The 25,534-nt window shown below is 44.4% G+C and overlaps 1 long non-coding RNA gene across 1 annotated transcript; it reads right to left on the bottom strand.

Moving 5' to 3' along the window:
- Nucleotides 1-8,607: 8,607 nt before the first annotated feature.
- Nucleotides 8,608-24,669, bottom strand: LOC307220483. The gene is made up of 3 exons (XR_013840892.1): nt 23,748-24,669; nt 21,964-22,149; nt 8,608-8,792 (listed from the first exon to the last, which is right to left on the bottom strand). It is a non-coding gene; the product is annotated as an uncharacterized lncRNA (long non-coding RNA).
- Between the last annotated feature and the right edge of the window lie 865 nt (nt 24,670-25,534).

Raw genomic sequence — 25,534 nt, 5'->3', positions numbered from 1 at the left:
TTCCTCACTCTCCTGAGGCAACGTTCTTCCGCTATGTCATCCAGCGGATTCACGGGACAGCCCATAATATCTTGCGCTGTATTCACCACCCTCTGTAGGCACTTCTTATCCGTTGATGTCAAACCAGCGTACCACACCGTGATGCAGTATGAAAGGACACTTTTTATTGTGGACCGGTAGAAGGAGATAATCAAATGTTGATTGACACCGCTCTTTCGCAATACTCTGAGGAGATGGAGTTTTTTGGGGGGTTTTTTTGCAGGTTCTTGGGTAATGACGAGGGGAAGCTTGCTTTGATATCCCTCAGAGCTACCTCTGCACAAAGTACATAAGCACTCAAGCAAATGGATGTAAGGACTGCAATCCCGATTGAATAGCTCAGCTGGCGTATTCCTTCTGGACACAATGTCCGAAGGCAGAGTTTGAAGTAGGACAACTTTCTGTACCTGCCTCCCTCCCTGAGATTGCGTGGCCTAGAGAGGCATGGGGATGCCGGCACTCTTGACCCATAGAGAGCCCCAGTAAATAGCAGCAGGTAAACTATGGCTCAATTACCGTATTTCTCGCTCTATAAGACACACCAGACCATAAGACGCACCTAGTTTTTGGAGGAGGAAAACAAGAAAAAAAATATTCTGAATCCCAGAAGCCAGAACAGCAAGAGGGATAGATGCGCAGCTATCCCTCTTGCTGTTCTGGCTTAGCCACGCGAAGCCTCTTCAGGGCAGTGGGATGAAGGCTCCCTGGGCCCAGAAGAGGCTGCGCGGGGCTAAGGCAGAAGCCAGGACAGCGAGAGGGAGTGCTGCGCAGTGATCCCTCTTGCTGTTCTGGCTTCTGGGATAGCTGCGCAGCCTGCATTCGCTCCATAAGACGCACACACATTTCCCCTTACTTTTTAGGAGGGAAAAAGTGAGTCTTATAGAGCAAAAAATACGGTATTGTAATGGTTATAAGGGGTTACTTGTGCGTAAGTTGCCGTTACTTTCGGCTAGATTGCCTGGCTAACCATGCCTTGGCTGACAGCCTTCCACTCTGTGACCAGTCAGTCACTTGCAGAATCCGTCAGTGGGTGTTTCTTGAACCTCTTCCAGCATAAAAGTTGTTTGATGCCAAGTCTCCGCCTACTCTCCCTGCGCGGAACTCTTCTGCGCAAGTAAGGAGTGGGCAGAGGTGTGCCCGTGTTCTCTCCACTAGTCTCGGGCGAAGAGTCTTGGAGACTCCTCTCCAGATCCTCCATCTTCCTCCCTTCTCTGCTGGTGTTGCGCTGAATTCCTTCCCCTCTGCTGGTCCCCTCTCCCGCATCGCTCGGGAGCCTTGCCTCCACCTCTCTCTCCGATGTCAGTTCCCTGACAGGTATGTAAGATGTTCATTGCATGCCTTTAGGGTCCGCCAGCAGCTAAGACAGGGTAGATAGAGGTTGTGGATATCTAGAGGCACGCAGGTGCTTCAAAATTCCCATAGGTATTTATTTACAGTACATATGACACATCTGTACAAATATCAGGATAATTGATTTGTTGCTGGTGGTTGGAAAATTTGTTCTTTCGTTGTTTTTGTAATATCGAAAATAAGTCAAAACATTAAAATAAATAAATCCCTGAGGTAGTGTAGAACTTGAGCAAATACAGTCAAACCTCGGTTCCTGAACGGCTCCATTTTGGAACGTTTCAGCTCCCGAACGCCAAAAACCCAGAAGTAAATGCTCTGGTTTTCGAACGCTTTTCAGAAGCCAAACGTCTGACACGGGTTCCGCTTGAGTGCAGGAAGCTCTTGCAACCAATCAGAAGCTGCACTTCGGTTGTCGAACATTTCGGAAGCCGAATGGGATTCCAGAACGGATTATGTTCCAACAACCGAGGTTTGACTGTAGTGGAGAGCCCTGACCTTAAGCCATATAGGTCAATTCATCTTTCATAGCTCCTCCAAGACTCCTTCCTTTATATCATGTTCAGCAAACTTTTAAAGGAGGGAGCCGGTTCACCACCCTTCAGATCTTGTGGCGGGCCGGACTGCACGCACACACACACACACACTGCGGAGGGGGGGCGTCTTCTCACCTCAGCCCATCCCCCGATTTCCTACCTCCTCCATCGCTCTGCCAGCGATTGGGAGCCAGCGGTGGTGGCAGCACCTCTTTTCTGTGACAGGTTTTCCGGGCGCCAGATGTGGAGCTAGCAGGCAGGCCAAGCTCCAGCCAAAGCCCCGCAACGCGCCCGTCATGATGCCCACAGCACAGCCATGGGCAGAGAGGCCGGTGGACGGGTGGCGAGTCTTGAGTGGGCAGCAAGGCTTCAGATTGGCTGGCACCAATCAAAGACCTGCTCCATTCCTCCACAGGGTAGGGAGAAGCCAGGAGGGAGGAGGTGCTGCAGCAGTATGTGGGGGGGAAGGCGCCCCCCCAAAAAAAAATTGGGGGGGGGAAATAGTGCAGCCCAAACGATCGTGCCAATCCAAGCAGCGATTCCAGGACCATCTGTGGACTGGATCCAGAGGGCAATTGGGCTAGATCCAGCCCGCGGGCCTTAGTTTGCCCACCCATGCTTTATATGTAAACGTAAAGGGACCCCTGACCATTAGGTCCAGTCGTGGCCGACTCCGGGGTTGGGGTGCTCATCTTGCTTTATTGGCTGAGGGAGCCGGCGTACAGCTTCCGGGTCATGTGGCCAGCATGACTAAGCCGCTTCTGGCGAACCAGAGCAGCGCACAGAAACGCCGTTTACCTTCCCGCCGGAGCGGTACCTATTTATCTACTTGCACTTTGATGTGCTTTCGAACTGCTACGTTGGCAGGAGCAGGGACCAAGCAATGGGAGCTCACCCCATTGTGGGGATTCGAACCACTGACCTTCTGATTGGCAAGTCCTAGGCTCTGTGGTTTAGCCCACAGCGCCACCCGCGTCCCATGCTTTATATAACTTATATAACTGCATTCTGATATTGGCAACTTCCTAATGATCCCCAATGTGGAATTAGACTCCCCCCCCCCCACCTCACTGCAGTTGAACACTGGGTCAAAGTTTTCATTGGGCTATGCACCCCAGCCCCAAGATCTGTGTGGTCCAAAGCTTAACATCAACTTTGAACATCTTTGAGTGTTGTTTGGTAATTAATGAGAATGGACTATGAAAGGCAATGCAACAATGTTATGATCCTCTTATCAGCTGAAGAACTCATTAGCTTGCTTTTCAGCGTAAGAGAGCAAAGTGAGGCTTTGGGGATTCTGTACTGTGTAATAGTTTTCTTATTGATTGCTTTTCCTGCAACGCTCTACCTTGCCTGCGATCCGCATTCTGGATTATTTCCATACACTGAAACGAATGTTCGCCATCACACAGCAAGAAATAAAAAGAAAAGGAAATACAACAATTCAACTCGGCAGTGAGCAAGCAGTACAGATTTTCATTCCAGCAGCAGTATTTGGCATCTGTACACCACGCAAACATAATTAAACTGTCAGTAGAAAAGTTATTAAACATGCTGTTTTCCACCAGTTCCCTGTATTTATCTTCTCAGTTGCAATTCAAACAGGTTAAAATGCTACTCTAAGTCTTTGTAATATAGCAGAAATTAACCGGGGATTGTATATTACCAGAGAAATTGGGTTTATTTTGCACTGAGTATATTTAATCTTCCAGATGGTCAAAAGATGGATTTGTGCTTCCTACCAACCAAAATGAAGTAAGATTAGGGTAATAACCATTACTGATCACACTATACACTACAAAAAGCAGAATGTTAATCTGGTGTAATAGCCAAATTTCAATATGGAGAACATCAGTTCAATTTTTTGAATTCCCACTGCAACACCAGCGCTTGCTAAATATTTAATGAAAGTGTTTTGTTTTTGTTTTTTTGCGTTGGCCCCTGCTGTTAGCAATTTCTGGTAGGTTAGCAGCAGGTAATGTCCTTCTATTTATGGTCCATTTTAAGGAATAAGTATGACACAAAGGAAAGAAATCTATGTTGGTAAAGCCCAATACACTGGCTAGAATCACTAGCGGTATGTGTATGATTGGACAAAATGGGCTGTATCCAATAGTCTCTTTGCTGCAATGGAAAGCACCTGAGTTTTGCTCATCTTTCCTACCTACTACCTTGGCCATTCTGTTCTGTAGGATGCCCCAGATGGGACTCGTCCAGCTGGGAAGGTAGCCCATGTAGGAGAAGGAAAACTCTGGTCCTAAACCTCTGCTACCTTGCAGGATATCTTCAGGAGAAGAAAAGGCTAAGGAATATATCCTACACAAATCCAGAGTGGAGTCCCTAAGACGGTTGGATGGCGTCCTTGCATGCCTCCTTCCGGCGCCAACTCCTGCAGCCAAGCTGGTGCCAAACGTATTGCTCTGCTTTCCTTTGGACCACATCAGTGAGGCTAAGGGGGGGGGGTCTTTTTGTATGGGCAGCCCACGACCTCCAGGCTGCCAGGCTGCAAGGAATTGGCTTCTTCCCCTGCGGCAGTGCGGCAGTAAACAAAGGATCAAACGAAAGGAACGTCTTACCAGTTAGAATCCTTAATAACCACAGAGAGAAAACAAATAACAAATCTAGAAATGGCGGTGCTCCCAATTAAGGCTTACACCCCCCCATCCCTATTAATTTACATCACTCCTATGTCTTGTAATCTGAGCTTGTACCCTCTACGCTTTCTGTTCTGCCACTTAATGAGCTCTCCTCGACCTTGGGAAGGGTGGAGGAATGCTGTCCAACGACTGTGAATCTGTTAACCCTCTGTCTCCCAGGTTTCTTCTCCTAGCTGTTCCCCATCCAGTATTTCCTAGCTTCTGCCTTCTGAACTATGCCCCTCGGCAAACCACTGTTCCAAATCTATTCTGTCTCACTGCTCCTGGGGAGAGTCAGGATCAGGATCAGGGGGAGGGGGTGGCTCCCACCATTCCTCCTCAGTGCAGCCCTCCTCAGCACAGTCCCTGACACATACGCACTGCCCAGGCTTCGCTGCTGTGGTTTGACTTAATCCCTGGAAGTCTCTTGAGACAGACAGCTACCAACAACAAGCTTGACCAAATCCCTTCCCTTCAAGCCCCTTAAAGCAGTGTTTTTCAACCACTGTTCCGCGGCACACTAGTGTGCCGCGAGATGTTGCCTGGTGTGCCGTGGGAAAAATTGAAAAATTCGAAAGATTTAAAAATAAAGTATTTTATAATTTTTCATATTTCTGTTTACTTACTATTTCATAATAAAGTAATTATAAAATACTTTCTTTGTGTTTATTTGATTCCTATTCAAGAGAATTACTTTATATATAGTCAATATAGGCACAGAGTTAAATTTTTTAACATTTTCTAATGGTGGTGTGCCTCGTGATTTTTTTCATGAAACAAGTGTGCCTTTGCCCAAAAAAGGTTGAAAAACACTGCCTTAAAGGTCTTTTTTTCTTTAATTCCCGGAGGCAGGAATAAAGCACATTAAATGTAGCTGAACTAATATCTAGCCATGTTGGCAGATATTGATTAGAAAACACTGAGCTAAGAGGAAACGGCAGGTTGAAGGGAGCACAGGTTGAAAAAGGCAAAGATGAAAGGTTAACCATATCCAACTGAATTGTGACAGTGAATATAAATTGTTTTTCCATCCTCTCTCTTAATACTTCTACAAGATAATAGGCAACAATCCAATCATTAAACAAAGGTGCCCAAGCAGGTTATTCAAGCAGCAAGAATGTACAAAGTTCATTTCAACTAAATGAAATAATACATTGGGCACTAGTGTAGAGACTTCTGGGATCGCATTATCTCTAATACCTGTCACAACTGGACTTAAGCTCTGTGCTTAAGTCTTATTACCCAGACTCACTTTTTTCTGCTTGTCTAGGCAGCAGTCCATTGTCATTTAATATTAACTGTAATTTATATATAAAATACTATTTTCATTACGTGTGCATATGAGCAGCATCCACTAGATGGCAAGCATCACCAAAGTTGCTTGTCAGCAATTTCCAGTTCTCTGAATCTGATTGCCAGACGGACAGTGATGCATCTGACAGTTCAAAGATCGTTCTTGTGCTTATGTTGATCAGCTAAAAATGTGTAGATTTAGTCAACACGTCCCATTAGAAGTAGCTTCCTGGATACTGCTTTTGTGCAATTCCTTTACCTGTCATTTCTGACGCTACCTGATTTACCAACCTTTTATCTCTGATTGAGCTATGGGAATACAAATTTGGTTGCAAAACTACATACAAACCCAGAGCTTCCTGTGGGCAAATGACACTGAGAAAATAAAGCGATTCCCATATGTAGCGCCATACAGTCCTACGTTGCCAACAGACAATCATTATGGGGTCTTCTATTCCACTGAGCCTAGGGCTTGCTGATCAGAAGGTTGGTGGTTCGAATCCCCACAACGGGGTGAGCTCCCGTTGCTTGGTCCCAGCTCCTGCCCACTTAGCAGTTCAAAAGCACGTCAAAGTGTAAGTAGATAAATAGGTACTGCTCCAGCGGGAAGGTAAACAGCGTTTCCATACGCTGCTCTGGTTTCGCCAGAAGTGGCTTAGTGATGCTGGCCACATGACCCGGAAGTTGTATGCCGGCTCCCTCGGCCAATAAAGTGAGATGAGCGCCGCAACCCCAGAGTCGTCCACGACTGGACCTAATGGTCAGGGGTACCTTTACCTTTATTTAGCTCCATAGAGCTTTTATGCTAAATACAAATTGAAATACTACCAGCCAGTGCTTTTTTCTTTAAAAATGTTTAGGGGTCCTCTCTTTTTCTTACTCATATTGAAATACTGCCCCCCAATGAGGCCAAACTCAGATTCACAAAATGTTTAGGGGGTATGTGTACCCCTGCGTACCGCCAGAAAAAAAACCCTCTGCTACCAACTATCTACAATGCAAAAAAATTTTGGACATATTTTAAAAGGGTTTAAACAGTTGCAAGCACCATGTACAAAAATACTAGCATTTAAGCACACCGTTTTAGTGACGGAAACGTACCAGTATGTTCTAGAAAAATTTGGGGTTTGCTTATGCAGCCCAACTCCCCAAGGGCCTCGGTGTGCCCTAAGTTCATGTTTGGTCAGAGAAGAATGGATGGAGGCAAGATCCGGCATAAGCAAGGAAGATCTTTATTTTTCTGTTGCAGCAGAGTCGTCCCCCCACCCCCACTTGCAAGGAGGTGAGAGACCAAGAACAAAGCTGTGCAAGAACTTTTAAAGACTTGAAATTGCTTTACTGCTTAACCAAAGACCACCCAAAAGGCATCATGCATTGGGAAATATTTCCTAAATTTTGAAGGGTGAAGGTTTGGTTTTCTGCGGAGTATGTGTCTGTTATGTGTGTGCACCCTAAAATGTTATAATACATTAAAAAAACCAGAGAAGTGGTAGCCATCATGTTGACACAGATCTTCCTTTACATTTTTCATATTTGTCCCCTCTGCCACTACCCCCCCCCCAACGCAAAACCTAATGTACAAAACTGTAATGGCCCCTATGCATTACATTTTTTTTTTTTTAATAATTTTTATTAACTGGCCAATCACATCAAATTAAATCACATCATATAAATTCCGAATTACAAAGCCAAATTTTTAAATTTTGTTGGGGGAACCCATACTTCAAGATCCAAAGGGGAATTCAGATCATCTTCTTATTACTGCGTTAATGTCCAAATCAGTCCCAATCAGTCCAAACAAAGTTCATAATTCTATCCAGTCTTATCTTGGTGTTGCCACATCATATCTTGTTCGTATAATTTCTCTTTTTCCTTTACGATCTCTTCTGTTAGTCTCCTTAAGCCGATAGCAAGTGTAATAATCCTGTGTGGATTTCCCGTTCCTCCACTAAGTCCAGATGGTTTCCATATATCTCCTTCGTAGATAACATCACTTTATCCATCGTAAATTTTGGCATTTGTCGCTCTTAAGTCCCACCGAGGAGTTGATTCACGATATGTAAACAACTCTATTTCTCTCTTTCTCCTCCCAGACCCAAGAGCTCCCACAATGCCTCACAAAATGGCGAACGGCATTTTTTCCTGACTGCGTCACTCCAAAACTCTTAGCTTTCCAGCTTCATCTTGAAACATTGCTTTGGATCAAAAGTTTATCTCCACACAGCCTTAAATCCACAGCTTAAGTCCTTAATTTCTGACTCATTAGGGGAGGGGGATTCTTGTTAAATCACATAAAAAGGTAGAGGCAGGTTTCCCCCCCCCCCCCCGCCCCTATGCATTACAACCTGGTCAACTTTTAAGTCAAAAGCAACATGCTTGCAGAACAGAACAGCCGCTTTTACAAATGGGTTTCTGCTGAAATTGAAATTGTTCCCTTGTTAATCTCAGCCTTCCATTCCAGGCCAACAGGCTATTCTGGCTTTTATTAGATGCGGTAGAATCCAAAATAGAGGCTGAATAAAGTAATTGAATAGGAAGATAGTATAGTTTAGTCACCTCTCTCCTCCCCCCCCCCTTTGCTTTTATTCTCTCCCTGGGGGAAAAGCTCTTATTATTCTTTATTCTCAATCCAGTTGTTCCTTTTGGCAATCATGTAAATCCTGGCAACCGTCTCACAGCAGAAGGAGAAGTCAAATCAGCAGGAAGTTTCTTATGAGAGCAACAGGCAGCCGTGGAAGGCGAAAACCCCCAAACAATCGCTCTCAAAAGTGTTGCATTTATTTATTTTTTTAACTCCTTAAGAGATAAAAGGGGCCCTTATTCACTGAAAACACTTAGATACTCTTGAGAATAGAGTGCCCTTGATAATTGGTTTCAGGAAAGCCGGTGCCTCTGGGGGAAAAAAAGCCATCTCTTCATTTGAAGTTGCTCCATTTCAGATCTGCAAATAGAAGGAAATGGTTCTCTCTAGTGTCCTTTGTATTCTTCACACAAACGTTGACACCAGATTATGGGCAGGGATGACAATTAGGGTCCCTGGGTCAGCAGCATCCGAAAGCAGGACGAGACACCTGCTGATGCCACAGGGTTGCCAACACCTGGCAGACAAAAGAAGTCTGGGACCTGGAGAAAACCTTGCAGGAAGAGGGCAGAACCAAATGAGCGAAATGCTCCAGAAAGGGGCAAGGTGGGGAAGGAGATGGGGGGCAGGGGGAGAGAGACTGGGAAGAGAAAGTGTGTAGACCATCAAGTAACTGGGAGACCATATCCCAAACCTAAAGCACCTGGGCACATCCTAAACGTAAAGGGACCCCTGACCACTTGGTCCAGTCGTGGCCGACTCTGGGGTTGTGGCGCTCATCTCACTTTACTGGCAGAGGGAGCCAGCGTTCAGCTTCCGGGTCATGTGGCCAGCATGACTAAGCCGCTTCTGGCGAACCAGAGCAGCGCACGGAAACGCCATTTACCTTCCCGCCGGAGTGGTACCTATTTATCTACTTGCACTTTGATGTGCTTTCGAACTGCTAGGTTAGCAGGAGCAGGGACCGAGCAACGGGAGCTCACCCTGTCACGGGGATTTGAACCGCCAACCTTCTGATCAGCAAGTCCTAGGCTCTGTGGTTTAACCCACAGTGCCTAGAGTGGCAAAATTCTGTGTCCAGGGCAGCTGTCTGCCAGCTCCATCTGGTACGAATGCTGAGACCTTACCTGCCCGCGGACTGTCTCGCCAGAGTGGTGCATGCTCTGGTTATCTCCCACTTGGACTACTGCAATGCGCTCTACGGCTAACAACCAATAATAAAAACAAGTCGATTAAAATACAATTTAAAAAACAAGATTAAAATGCACCATTAAAACATTAAGATGCAGCCTCTTCACAGGAGGAGAAAGGAAAAAAGAAAGAGGGTGAGGGAATCAAATTGATTCTAAGCCAAAGGCCAGGTGGAACAACTCTGTCTTACAGGCCCTGCGGAAAGAAATCAGATCCTGCAGGGCCCTGGTCTCATGAGACAGAGCATTCCACCAGGCCGGAGCCAGTGTTGAAAAGGACCTGGCTCTGGTTGAGGCTAATCTAACCTCCTTAGGGCCCGGGACCTTTAGGGTGTTGCTATTTATGGACCTTAAGGTCCTCTGTGGGGCATACCAGGTGAGGTGGTCTCATAGGTACGAGGGTCCTAGGCCGTGAAGGGCTTTAAATGCAGTGCTGCAAGAGGAGCAAAACCTCCCCTGTACCCTTGACACTGGATAACCAAGGCCTCATTAATAGGGGCACCCAGGACCATGCTGGGGTTGGGCAGCCAGGTCCACTGGTCTCAGAGGGCTAGGTTGGCTGGAGGGCACATCAAGGACCTGCCAGACTTATGCAGTTTTGAGTTTAGAACTTTATTCGAACAAGACTTCTGCCCCAGGCCTCAAGCAAGCTCTGTACGGGTCCGCGGGGGGGGGGCATCCAAAGGGGTGTCATTGTATTCCTAGGGCACAGAGATGGAGTGCATATCTTTGTAGTACACAGACATTTAGGATGCATGCTATACTTATTGGCATTTTGACAGTTGATCGAGAATAATAAGGATTTTGCACATTTTCCATTTGGGCAGGCTGCAGCTGTTTTTCTGTGGGCAGTGCCAATTGTAACAGCAGCACTGCAACCACTGAGCAAGGCTGTTGCTTGGATCCAGTCCCCCCCCCCCCATTCTGCTCTTCTAATAGGGGTGTAAATGTGTGCACAAAATTCCAAATCCAGGGAAAGATCTGCCTGGTGGAACCTGCTTCAAGCTATGGATTCCTCTTCCTACATCAGGGCTATAAGAGATACATTCATTTGGCCCCCAAATTATCTGCTTCCAAACCTGCCCAAAATGGGTCAAGGTAAGATACGAGACTCTTAAACTTCACCTTTATGTTAAAGCATGTTGTGAAGCCATTAATTACAGATGGCGTAAGGTCTGCATTTGATACCTATTTTGCAGCAATCATTATCATATAAATTAAACTAAGCCACTCTGGAGGAGTACTTATATTCTCTCAAATAAGACAAGGGAAAACTTACAGGTCAGTGTCGAAGTGGGGTAATTATTAGTTTAAAGATTTTATTTTAAAATGTAGATCTGGGGCATCTGACTTCAGTGATGAAATCACAGGGCATGCAGTAGAACTTGAGTTTCAGCACATGATCTTATGTTTAATTATGTCTTTGTAGTCAACTAATAGACTCATGCAGTTGGTATAACACTATACAGTGGTACCTCGGGTTAAGAACTTAATTCCTTCTGGAGGTCCGTTCTTAACCTGAAACTGAGCCTAACCTGAGGTACCACTTTAGCTAATGGGGCTTCCCGCTGCTGCCGCATGATTTCTGTTCTCATCCTGAAGCAAAGTTCTTAACCCGAGGTACTATTTCTGGGTTAGCGGAGTCTGCAACCTGAAGCGTATGTAACCCAAGGTACCACTGTAGTTGCCTTTGACTGGACTTAATTGTCCAGGGGTCCTTTACCTTTTACCTACAAATGTTATCTAGTCCACCTCTCTGCTGGAAATCCACTGCATTGCTAAGAGATGGTCATGATGATGAGCCTATGCTTAAGAAACTTCAAATGAATGAGAGTCTACCAACTCCCAAGGGAGTCTGTTTCAATGCCCAAATGGCCTTTACTCTCAGGATGTTTGTCCTTATGTTTAGTGGAAGGTCTGCATGTCAGTGGCGGAGCATGTAGAAGATCTCAGATTCTATCCCTGGAACCTCCAGGTAGTACAGAGAGGAACTCCCTGTCTTAAACCCCTCAGGAGGACCACTGCCACTGGCAGAGAAAGAGGAGTAGGGGGGAGCGCACCGCCCCGGGCAGCATGATCCGGCTGGGGTGACATTGTGGCTGCTCACCCAGCCCACGATGGGCGTCACGCCCCCAGGGCGCGCGTCACGTCCCTGCAGGTGGCGCGTCACGCCCCCAGGATGCGCACCAGCCCCGCCTCCGCCTGCTCTCCGCCCCCCCCCCCCAGTGCTGGAGCATGAAGCTCCACCACTGACCACTGACAGCCAGTGTAGGCTGCATTGAGCTAGCTAGACCAATGCTCTGACTCTATATAAGGCAGTGTTGAAGCAATGATTCTTCAACATCAACTTCACTGCACTGCTCATGTGGTTCAGATGCCTGATGATCGTCTTCCATAGCAACTACTCTTTTCCTAACTTAAGAATGGAAAGCGAAATACCGGTGGATGACAAAAGAGGTTGAAAGACGCTCTCAAGGCAAATCTTTAAAAATGCAGTGTAAGCACAGATAATTGGGAAACACTGGTCTGCGAGCTCTCCAATTGGAGAACAGCCTTTATTGAAGAAGCGCGAACTCAGGATGAAAGGGAGAAATGTACTAAGAGGAAGGCACGTTTGGCAAACCCTCACTTTGATCAACTCCCGCCCGGAAACCTATGTCCCCACTGTGGAAGGATGTGTGGATCCAGAATTGGCCTCCACAGTCACTTACAGACTCACTGTTAAAACTGTGTTTATGGAAGACAATCTTACTCGGCTACGAGTGATCACCAAAGAAGAAGACGATATAAGGCAGCTTCTGATGTTCCTATGTGTAGTCAGTCAATCAATCAATCAATCAATCTCCTTTATTGGCATAAAAATGTCCATCGTATACATGGATCAGAGCACAACACAGTTAATAAAACATAGTAGGAGATACTTTAAGATAAAACTGTCCAGACATCAGGAGGTACGAAAATGGCTCTTAGGACCTATGGTGATGTAATTTCATGGTGCCACTCAAAAATCTTGCCACATTCTCCACAACGTCATTACATTACTACAATTGTTCAGCAGATAAGACACCCTGACCTGGAAGAGTCAGTGCGATAAATCCCCTCCTTCGATAAGGGAACCAAATATTTATTTATTTTTTCATAAAATGGGCAATAAAATAGGACATGTGTGATGGATTCGACCTGTTTTGTATGGGATTTTTGAGAAGCTACCTTGCAAAACTGCAGATGGTAGTGTTGTCAAAATCCTCTTTCTTATAATTTCAACCAATTGGTTTGGGTCCTACCCCCCGGGAGCAACAAAATACAGATCTGCTCCTTCATCTAAGTGATATCTAAATATGGCTAATCATTTCCTCTTTCCACTTAAGTCCACTAAGGTCTCAGAACTTTGTTTTATTCTTGTTCCTTTTAGCACTGAAGGTCTTTTGCTCCCCAGGTTTTAAAGCATTTTATTCACTTGTTTTGCAAATGTAGCAGATAAGCCAATGGGATGTAAAATATCTCCCCTGTACTTATTTTCACACGTCTTCCTAATGTTCAAAAACAGTATTTTGCATGTAGGTGTTCTGTGTCAATACAACTAGTTTGAACAATGAATTATTATTATTATTATTATTATTATTATTATTATTATTAATAATACCCCACCCATATGGCTGGGTTTCCACAGCCTCTCTGGATGGCTCCCAACAGAATATTAAAAACACGATAAAGCATCAAACATTCAAAGCTTCCATAAAGAGGGTTGCCTTCAGATGTCTTCTAAAAGTCAGATAGTTGTTTATTTCCTTGACATCTGATAGAGGGCGTTCCACAGGGTGGATGCCACTACCGAGAAGGCCCTCTGCCTGGTTCCCTGTAACCTCACTTCTCGCAGTGAGGGAACCACCAGAAGGCCCTAGGAGCTGGACCTCAGTGTTGAGGGCTGAATGATGGGGATGCTCCTTCAGGTATGCTGGGCCAAGGCCATTTAGGGCTTTAAAGGTCAGCAAAAACACTTTGGATTGTGCTCAGGAAAACTCCACTAGTTCAAGAGGCAACTTCTTTTCCACAGTGGTCAGCTGGCTTCCTCTGGGAAGCCCAGAAGCAGGATAGGACCAGATTAGCCCTCTTCTGCTCATGATCCACATCAACTAGCGTTCAGAGCCTCTGATCTTGGGAGCTTTGAAACTGCCAGCCTGCTTGCAATTTCTCCAGGCTGGCAGAAACGGGAGTGTTTTTGTTTTCTATTTAACAAATGCTGGAGATTTTCATTCACATCTCAATACTTAACTGGTCTCTTGGTATCCATTACAATATTGTCACCGACTGCTGGAACGCTACCAATGATTTGTTGTCAAAAACAGAAATTTCAAAAGCCTGCGGGATTAGTTGGGTCAGAAATTATGCACTGTGCTTCATTACCATATTACTGAAATTACATGCAGTCTAAACATTGTGTTTTTCCTCTTGATATATAATCACATCATGTTAAGATTTGATTCCAGAAGACTTAGCTAATTAGTTTTCATCATCTTCAGCTTATGTTTACGTTTCCTTGTAGCTGCTTGCAAGTCTCATGCCAGTATTTTTCAGCGGAGTTTGTCAAAAGTAGTTAACCCTGTCTTTGCTAGTTGTCTCGGGAGAATGTACTGCTCTGGGTACATTCCACATACTGAAGCCTTTTTCAGTATGTATGGGAGGTGTTGCTGTACTGGCAACTGCCGCTCATGAGCAAGTAGAATGCAATACACTCCTGAATCTCTCTTGTTTATAATACCATTATGGGATACATGACTCTGCTAAGTGTAATAAAAAGAGTGTCTTAGGCCCTCACCTTTCTCTATCACACAAATTAAGGGATGCGGAACCCAGAACTTCCTGATAGCAGATGACACTGAGAAGATAAAGTGATCCCCATATGTAGCGCCATACAGTCCTATGTTGCCAGCACAGGACACGGGTGGCACTGTGGTCTAAACCACTGAGCCACTTGGGCCTGCCGATCGGAAGGTCAGCAGTTCATATCCCCATGACGGAGAGAGCTTCCATTCATAGCTGTCAACTTTTTCCTTTTTTTAAGGGAAATTCCTTTTTTCCAAATAGGATTCCTCGCAAGAAAAGGGAAAGGTTGACAGCTAGGCACCTATTGCTTTGTCCCAGCTCCTGTCAATCTAGCAGTTCGAAAGCACACCGGTGCAAGTAGATAAATAGGTACCGCTGTGGCGGGAAGGTAAACAGCGTTTCTGTGAGGTCTGGTTTTCGCCACGCTGTTCCGTTGCACCAGAATCATAGGTACATAGGAATCTGCCTTATATTTAATCAGGCCATTGTGTGTGTGTGTGTGTGTGTGTGTGTGTAAAGGGACCCCTGACTATTAGGTCCAGTCGTGGCTGACTCTGGGGTTGTGGTGCTCAATTCGCTTTATTGGCCGAGGGAGCCGGCGTACAGCTTCCGGGTCATGTGGCCAGCATGACTAAGCCACTTCTGGCAAACCAGAGCAGCGCACAGAAATGCTGTTTACCTTCCCGCCGGAGCGATCCCTATTTATCTACTTGCACTTTGACGTGCTTTCAAACTGCTAGGTTGACAGCAGCAGGGACCGAACAATGGGAGCTCACTCCGTCACGGGGATTCGAACCGCCGACCTTCTGATCGGCAGGTCCTAGGCTCTGTGGTTTAACCCACAGTGCCACCCGCATCCCATATATATATAATTTTTATTAAATTTTATAATTTCCATTTCAAAATACACATTTAAACAACGTTAAACCAATGACTTCCCTTCTTCTCTTTTCCTTGGTTCATTTTGCATACCATACATCCCTGCCTATTTTACATGACCTAAACCGTTCAGTGTTCCATTATTACATCCATCAAAACTTATTTACACTGTTGAATTTAAAAATGCTACCAGCATTTTTAAATGAACGCTATTTTCACCTATATTTTCAGTAAACATTTTCCAGTCTTCTTTAAATGTACTTTCTTCTTGTTCTCTTGTTCTATATGTCAAATCTTCAAGCTGCGCGTATTCCATCTGTTTAAGTTGCCATTCTTCTTTGGTTGGGACCTCGCTCATTTTCGATTTTTGGGCTAACAAAACACGGGCCACCGTAGTAGCATACATAAATAGTCTTTTTTGACACCTGGGAATTTCCCTCTGAATTATCCCCAACAAAAAAGACTTTGGTGTGTTTTTTTTGAAAGGTACTTTAAAAATATTTTTACTCAATTCATTATATATCGTTTCCCAATACTCTTTTTGATCCATCTAGCTCAAGAGACGTTTCCCCGCGGTCAAGTTCTGTAGGACTGCAGGAGAAACAGACAGTGTCCAGAGTGCAAGCAAAAAGTCCAGGTCTAGGGTTCAGATGCCATGCTAACTGAGATTAATCAAAAGTGGAAGAAGCAAAAACATGCAAACACCTCATCATGGCTGTGCCGGGGGAGAGGGGGGGGCACACAACCCCAGGCTCATTTTTGTCATGATAAACTATGGCTTGTGACATAGGCTTAGCCAGGGGGATGCAGGGGGGCAGCTGCCCCCCCATCAAGTAAATTAATAAAAATTCTTAACAAAATAATAACAAGGAAGTCACGCATGGGTGGAGGGAAGACACAGGGCAAGAAATAAGAAATGGAGAAATGTTGGTACATAATGAAAAGTGAAAATGTGAATTTATGAATATAACGTATTCTGTAGGTAGGTTGAGTTGGTGAAGCGAAATAAGCTGAGTCAGGAACACAAGTAAAAATCTGAGAGGTGGTTTAGTGAGTGATTTAGCAGAAGTTATAGGTCTGGATAGGCACCCCATGATTGTAATGGACCGATACTGTTTATGAAACCACACGCTTGTTAAACTGCAATAAATAAACAGAAGTTTATGTTCCAATTTAACCCTGACTGGACTCAGTATTGTACCAGGTAGGGCCTGGGTGGTGGCAGCGAGAAATAAAGTGGTGGCACAGGGATCAATAGACAGTGAAACTTCCGGGGACCCTGTGTGATCGCCACAGAAAAGTAATGTATGTAAAGATTCCATATACAGTGGTACCTCGGGTTAAGTACTTAATTCGTTTCAGAGGTCCGTTCTTAACCTGAAACTGTTCTTAACCCAAAGCATCACTTTAGCTAATGGGGCCTCCTGCTGCTGCCGTGCCGCAGGAGCACGATTTCTGTTCTTATCCTGAAGCAAAGTTCTTAACCTGAAGCACTATTTCTGGGTTAGCAGAGTCTGTAACCTGAAGCGTATGTAACCCGAGGTACCACTGTATGTATTGCAACATTAATAATAAATAAATGGGGGGGGGATTCTTAACTAACTGACCAATTGCATTACAGATAACTTGGTTCTACCCTCCCCCCCCCACATAAAGCCTGCCCCCCTAAAATAAATCTTGGCTACGCCCATGATTTGTAATGTCTGAATGCAGTTGATGGCTGTAATTCTCTGCTACCTCTTCATTCACCCCACTAAGGTCATTGCAATGCCCCCCTCCTTAAAAGCTATTATATGGCATGCCATTTTATCATCAAATTCTCTAGTCCATATGTTCTTTCCTGGGGTTTTCCTTGCATTCTCATACACCTTAGGGCAGGCATGTCCAATTGGTCGATCGCAACTGAAATATACTTGGAGTCGAGAGTGGATTTCATGCTCTTTATTCAGCTCATAGTGGTGAGGAGGAATGAAAGTTTCCCCAAAGTATCTGCTTTATATACATTATTTACACAATGGGCTGCACGTGATTGGCTAATTCCGGAACTCTACTGTAGGCCAAACAGGTTGTGGATTCACTTCCATATGGAGCTGGATTGGGTGGCTCCTGCAGACCAATCAGACTGCTGCATTTTGGATCCTATTGTTCTAGGACCAATCAGATTGCTGCATTTTGGATCCTATTGTTCTAGGACCAATCAGACTGCTGCATTTTGGATCCTATTCAACTCAGTACATAACAGCAATCTACTCTGGTCAATCGCGGGGCTAACCACTGATCAACAACTTTGGTCAATCCAGTGGGTAGATCCCTGCCAGTTTGTTAATAGTGGGAGTAGATCGCAGTCTGCCTTAGGAGATTTCCCCTTGCTTTCCCCCTTATTTTTGCCTACTATTCTATTTTTTAAAAAATAATATTTATTACTTTTAAACCTTACAAAAGAAAGAAGAAAAAGAAAAGAAAAAAAAGAAAAAGAAAAAGAAAGAAAAAACAATACATTACAATATACACAACGCAACATTAACACATTAAACTAAACAAAACAGAACAAAAACAGTTTAAAAACATACATCATACCATTTCAATGCCTTATCTTTCATTCCCTTGTTTCCTCGACCTCCTCTCACCTCCCTTTTTGTATTCCAATTCTATTAATTGTTTCAGCAATTCCTTTCCATCTTTCTCTATTTTCTGTCTTATAATTATCTTGTCTTATTTTAACCTTATTTTCCATTAATACTATAATACTTATTTATGCTTAACTCCTTATAACATTTCTACTAAAGCCATATAATTTCATTCCAACATTTTTCTAACACTCATTAATTTTACAATATTTCTATAAATAAACTTTAAACTTTTTCCAATCTTCTTCCATCGTCTCTTCTCCCTGGTCTCGGATTCTGCCAGTCATTTTCGTCAATTCCATATAGTCCATCAACCTGGTGATCTTCTGTCCGAGGCTCTTAACTCTTTTCCAAGTCCCTTCTGCATGTCTTCTTCATATTTATACATGCACTTTACTTTGTTTTCTGCTGATCTTGTTCTTAATTTCCTTCCTTTGATGCTGAAGAGCAGATCTCAGGGAAGCTCCGACCTAGCAATGTTTTTATTCCTTCTCGACAGGTCAGCCAAATCTCCGTAGTTAAAACTAAAATCCAAAAGATATTTCAGGACGTGTTTCAAAATTCCTCCAAATCTGAAGGTCCCCACAACTCCAATCTCCTCCTGACCCAGGTCCAGGTCCCAAAGGTCAGTAAATCCCTGCATGAGGGGATCTATCCAACTTTCCTTCTCCAGTCCAAGCAGGGCTCCGATCCTCAAAATCTGACTTTCTCTGAATTCACTCATAGAAGGCAACAACTTATAATCATCAAATTGCCTCTGTAAAACTGGGGCTCTCTCCCTCTCCACTTGTATTACTTTAGGTTCAGCAACAACAACTTTCTCCCTCGCATTCTCCACAGTTTGCCATATCAAAATAGATTCCTGTGTCGATTCCTGAATAGTTTCTGTATAAATATTCACTTTTTGTCCAAAATGAGTCACTTTTTGACCCAAATTGTCAATTTTAATAGTCATCACGTCCATCTTCTTGAGGAGCTGTTCCAATGAATCACTTATCTTACAAAATGCAGTCACTAAGGCTTCTTCTGTCGACATTCTTAAACAATCCAAGGTCAATCCCTGGTTCTCACAATTTTTTATCTTGCAGCTGGAAATCCCCCCAGATCAACTCCTATAACAGCCTCAAAGGCTCCCTCTAGAGGGAAACAATTTCTATTTGTATCAATCCTTTTAGGCACAGTTCAAGCAATAAAATTTGTTTCAATTTTCAGTTACTTTTACTCCTTTTTAAACGCAGAAGGAGACAATGGAAACAATGTATTTCTCTTATTTAACTAGCTGTCAACAACAATGAACTTTCCCAAAACGTCGGTCTTGCTAGCAGCCCGTTTCCAGGTTCAGAGTGGTGGTAATTTAACTTTCTTCCCTCTCTCCTGCAGGCTTACATGATCCAAAATTTCCCCCCTCTTCTTCTGCTTCCAAGGGGGGTTTAATGATTTTAGCCGATGGAAGTTTAATCCTTTACAGAGGACTTTCCAAGACTTTAGCTTACAAGCTCTTTGCTTCAATCTATTTACAAAAGGGGAAGGTGGACTTCCTGTTTAGAGCCTCCCCGTTTCGGTGCCAAATTAAGATGTTTAAGAATCCAATTTTCCGTTCTACTCACGGGTAGTTGTTTAGAATCAAATTGTCCACAAGAAAAAGTCAGCGCTCTCCGGCAACAGCAATGCGGCTTCACTCCATGAAAAAAGCAATCAATTCGAAGCACCGCACCACTCACCCCACGTCGCTCCGGATCCCCGAAACCGGGTCTTCCCGCGAGTAGGGGAGGCGCAAAAGGTGCCAGCCGAATCCCACGTTCACAGGCTTCTCCCACCTGTGATTTTAGTGGGTCTCCGCCTTCGCCGTGGCGGCCAGACCCTAATTTCCACGGAGCAAATTCCTTCCGATCAGAGGAATTCCACCATTGCCGGAGGTGCCAACCCGGAAGTATTTTTGCCTACTATTCTAAGTACTTGACACAATTATATATTTAGAAATAAATGCACTTGACACACATATAAGTAGATGCTAGGCTTGAGCCCATGATATATAATTACAGTTTGCATCTCTATCACGGAACGTATTATTAAAAGGGAAGTTATGACACTTTCAAATCCACATTAGCCTATCAAAGAATGTGCTCTTAAATTGGAATGCGTGAAATAAGTTACATTTAACACACGCATATAAGGGACCTGCAGATTCTATCTATTCATGTAGTTTAGAAAGAGATTTGTCTGACCAATTTAAGATGTTCCCCTTGCATAATCCACTCGCAAGGCCCGTTGTCCCTTGACTTGTAGGGGAAATGTCTCATACACATGATGGCATACAATGAAATAAGCTCTGGCTAATCCTGTCCACATAGGGATGCGGGTGGCACTGTGGGTTAAACCACAGAGCCTAGGGCTTGCCGATCAAAAGGTCGGCAGTTCGAATCCCTGCGACGGAGTGAGCTCCCGTTGCTCGGTCCCTGCTCCTGCCAACCTAGCAGTTCGAAAGCACGTCAAAGTGCAAGTAGATAAATAGGTACCCTCTGGCGGGAAGGTAAACGGCATTTCTGTGAGCTGCTCTGGTTCGCCAGAAGTAGCTTAGTCATGCTGGCCACATGACCTGGAAGCTGTATGCTGGCTCCCTCGGCCAATAAAGCAAGATGAGCGCTGCAACCCCAAGGTCAGTCACGACTGGGCCTAATGGTCAGGGGTCCCTTTACCTTTACCTATTCCTGTCCACACTGCAGGGTGACAGAATTCACCCACCAGCACAATATGATGTAAATGAGTCATGCCATAGCATGCTTTGCAGACTCTCCTCATAAACCTCACAAACACACACAAACCTCACTTCATTTTCATCCTGCATAGTGAGAAAGGGGCTCTCTCATGTTAGGCAAGAAGGCTGCTGAAGCAAAACGCTTTGTCACTACTTTGCCAGCCTGACTGACTTTTGCTATGGCTGTTTTAGAAGCATCTTCACTTCTTCCATAGCCACCACAGAAGGAAAGTAGATTGATGAAGTAGGAATGGTGAATTCGGGTTATGACAACCAACCACGACTGCTGGAAGAATAGTGGAGGGAGCAGAATTAAGCCAGTTAGGGTGGGCAATGAGCTGGTGTGGGGCAGGGAATATGGTCTAGGGTGGGGGAAAGCCTCAGGTCCTTGGGTGTAATGCGGCCATAAAAAAAATCAACAAGTGAGTGAGGAGCTAGCTAACCAGTAACTACAGCTAACCACCAGAGTTATCCATGTGCAGAATGGAATGCGTTTCAGGAGTTACAGTACAGTGGTGCCTCGGGTTACATATGCTTCAGGTTTCACACTCCACTAACCCTGAAATAGTGCTTCAGGTTAAGAACTTTGCTTCAGGATAAGAACAGAAATCGGGCTCCGGCGGTGCAGCAGCAGCAGCGGGAGGCCCCATTAGCTAAAGTGGTGCTTCAGGTTAAGAACAGTTTCAGGTGAAGAACAGACCTCCGGAACGAATTAAATACTTAACCTGAGGTACCACTGTAAACTGCTAAGAAAGAAGTCTGAGGGCTAAAGAAATAATAAAAAAGAGTTTTAGGAGCTATGTGTTTGTGATCTAGACTGTCCCGTGGCATCGCTTCCATGCTGGCCCAGGTCCGGAGACCTGTCTGCCGTGCTCCAATCATCATCTGCCACTCTCTGAGTGGTTAGTTGGGGAGGCCTGATCTGTGGGAGAGGTCCATCTCTAGCTGCACTGCTGTTCTTATTCCCCCTCCCCTCTATTATATACAGGTACAAGAGAGGCCCTTTTTGAGCAGACTGAGTAGGGTTCATACTTGTAGAACATAATGACCGCTCCCCACATTAAATGTGGTTGCGTGTAGCCCCTGGACCCTATGCGGCCCCATTAGCACAGGCTTGGCTTCACCTTCCTCCAGGTGGGATACCTGAAGGTCTACCTCAGTCACTTGCCCAATCCCGCCTGGGGAAGCGTTGCCAAGGTGACCAGGATAGGTAGCGGGAGGGACTATCTGCCCACACAATAGAGGGAGGATCTTACCTGGGAATCCTCACTTGGCTCCAGAGCTTTTGAGCAGACTGAGAAGGGTCATGCTTGTAGAACATAAAAACAGAAGAACATGCAGGATATTGGGGCAATAGCACCCTCCCCTTTGTGATTCCCTGCAACTGGTATTCAGACTCTGCCCTGCATATTTTTCTTCCACGAACCACTCAATGTACGCTGCTGCGTGAAAAGAAAAGAAAACCAGGGTTGCCGTAGATTTGGAATTTCCCGGACATACACGGAATCAGTGTCCAGGTGGAAATCCGCACAAAAAAAATGTCAACCCATGTCGGCCATATTGTTTTTGCCAATTTTCCTGAAAAATAGCTCAAAAACGTTTTCTTTTTCTTGGCGAATTTGCCATAAAAAAAAAAAAAGCTCAACAACGTTTTAAAAACAACAACAACACAACACCTCAACACAACTTTTCAAAATATGGCAACCCCAATAAAGTGTGTACGACTGCGGTATCTGATTAAACTGGAAGGTATCTTTCTTCTCATGCAACCAAGCGCAATGTGCAGATGGTGAGAGAAAAATATATGACATTGGGGACTGGACCAAAAGCACCAGCCCCACTCCTAACCCTACATATTTCCTCCCTACATGCAAGTAATGCATAGAAAGGTCTAATATGTAACACTAAACCTAAATAATTGTACAGGAATATTTGTATACTGGCAGTATTTGGAGAGTCCATTTTTTGTAAAACTAGTGAAATAGTTTGCAATGGCCAACACAATCTGTCCTGGCACATACATGCTAGCGGAACAGGTCCTTGCCATCAGGCTCTTACTATTACCACGTTGAAACCACTCATTTTCAAATATTATTTGTTAAGATGCGGTTTATGTAGTATGAATTACTGATCTGATATCAAACATCCTGGATGCATTCCATATGTGTGTTATTTACAGTGTATTTTCATTGTTGGTTAAATTGCTTGTCAGTTTTCTGACACAGTAATTAGATTACAACAGATCAGCCTCACTTGATGAGAAGCAAATGTTTGGGCCGTGATTGCTTATTTAAGCAAATCAGTTTGGATTGAAAATGAAATATTGGTGATGGCTTACATTTAAATTATCAGCAAGCTACATTTAACCAAGCCTGGTGTACTTACTATGAAATAAGTCCCACTGAATTTAAGAAGATGAGAGAAGAAGACAGAAGAAGAAGAAGAAGAAGACAACCTGGGGAAATCTTGGCAGGATATGCCAGGAGAGGAAGATGGAAAAGGTGCCGGACACAAGTTAAGAGGCTGTCCTGTATAAAAAAAGCTCCACAAGTAGATTTCTAAAAGCAGCCACACAATAAAAGCAGCCAAAATTACAACAGGAGGAGCTTTCATCGCAGAGAATGATGGTACCATGCAGCTGTACTGTGTTGTGAGGGAAATTGGCTGGGGTGGAAACAATGCAAACATCCAAAACCCAGTGGTAATCTGAACATTCTGGGATTCAACTTGGAACTATTAGTATATAAAGCCCCAAAGAATCTCGGGCCAATGTGCTTAAAAGACTTCCTTAAAAATTAACATTTTGGAGCTATTTTAAGGACAATCACCAAAAGCGACACTGAATACATCCAGATTTCCCCATTTTTAGTGATTTCCGCCTGGACATTGCTTCCTACTGCAGTATTCTGGCTATGTCTGGGAAATTCTGGATGTATGGCAACCCTTCTTCCCAGCTACTTCCAGATGTCCCAGCTAAGGTGGGAACATCAAATGAGGCCTCTATCGCCCCACTTCAGGATAGCATGTCTGCCCCACCAACCGAGGAGGCATGTGAGCCTGAGTTGGACAGCGAGATGGTCAAACAGACTCAGGTCCCATGAAGGCAGTTTCATTTCAGTACAAGAGAACAAGGAGTGTTGTTGTGACTGCCTTGAAACAGGAATGTATCCCCTCCATTTCCCTAAGAGCAATGTGGTTTCATTTCCCTCCCTTGACAGCATAACCGATTGTGATTGGTTATGCAGTATTGTGACATCCTTGCGTTCCGCGTGCAATGGTGGATTTGCTAGGAATACGCAAATCAGAAAGGCCAGGTGAGAAAAATGGCAGCAAAGGTGTTATGTACTGAGTTGAATAGGATCCAAAATGCAACAGTCTGATTGGTCCTAGAACAATAGGATTCAGAATGCTGCAGTCTGATTGGTCCTAGAACAAAAGGATCCAGAATGCAGCAGTTTGATTGGTCCACAGGAGCCACCCAATCCAGCTCCAGGTGGAAGGGAATCTGCAACCTGATTGGCCTACAGGAGAACCCCGGAATTAGCCAATCACATGGGGCCCATTGTGTAAATAATGTATATAAGGCAGACATTCTGGGGGAACTTCCATTCCTCCTTACCACTATGAGATGAATAAAGAGCATGAAATCCACTCTCGACTCCAAGTATATTTCAAAAGGAATAATAGATGGAGAAGCAAGAGTTGGGAACTACTTCAAACTGCAGGGATGTGAGGGAAGTCCTCCTTAGAGGTTATTCGTTAAAAGCTTCATACCCACCAAAACTCTCCACTCAGAAAGTTTTGAGAATGAAAATTTGGCGCCAGCTTAATAAAAAACAAACTCAGTAGCAGGAGCTCACAGGATCTGGCATGTGAGCTGAAAAACCCAGTGAACAGTGGATTGAAGCGAGGCCTTTGATGAAAGAACTATATCAGAGATTATAAACATGCTTGCCAAAGTGTCAAGTATTCCTGCTACTGCCAGAGCCACCAATTTTCTTTTAGCTCAACAGGGAGCCCGACTGATTTGAGATGCCAAGGGCCCTGGTTCAATTTTTTGCTGGAACCGATTCCTCACAAAGAAGAATAATCTCTTGTTTGATGTTTACTCACTTGGATACCTTTCCATATGCTGTTTGCGATTTTTATTTAATCTTGCTGAATGCTCTTGTGCATTAGCTGATTTGACTGCAGCTATATAGTCAAAATATCACTTCCCTACATATATTTACTATATGAAGATTGCAGTCCTATCCGCACATACTTGAAATAAAACCTCACTCTTCTATCAGGAAAAAGACTGGGGTTGAAAAACCAAAGGAAAGTTTGGGTTCATGGAAGCCAAATTGCAAGACAGCACAGTATCCTCTCCTACAATATGCAAAACAAGGACATATTTGCTGCTCAAATTATGTCTTGGACTTCGTTTTATTTTTAACGTTTTTGCATTGTGGTTTTACTGGGAGGAATCCAGTGAAGCAGTATGGCATTTGTTCCATCAGTGCAAGCTTTACAGCTTGCCAAATGGAACCCCCCTCTCCCTGTGGGTTGTTCTGGGGATTATTCCGACACACACACCAGAGCCAATTGGGGGGGCATAGGGGTACATGGGTGAGGGGGAGAGAGGGGGAAAGCCCTGTTGCACTAGCAGAATTCCTTGCGAGGTCTTCCACTAGCGGGACTAGTTAGCTGAATCCCACCCGCTGTATTTAAATATACAGTGGTACCTCAGGTTACATATGCTTCAGGTTACAGACTCCGCTAACCCAGAAATTGTGCTTCAGGTTAAGAACTTTGCTTCAGGATGAGAACAGAAATTGTGCTCCG

Source organism: Podarcis cretensis (genome assembly GCF_951804945.1).
Source record: "Podarcis cretensis genome assembly, chromosome: 1".
In the NCBI taxonomy this organism is placed as follows: Eukaryota; Metazoa; Chordata; class Lepidosauria; order Squamata; family Lacertidae; genus Podarcis; species Podarcis cretensis.
The sequence above is the reverse complement of the archived record's forward strand: the minus strand, read 5'-3'. Positions and strand labels throughout refer to the sequence as shown.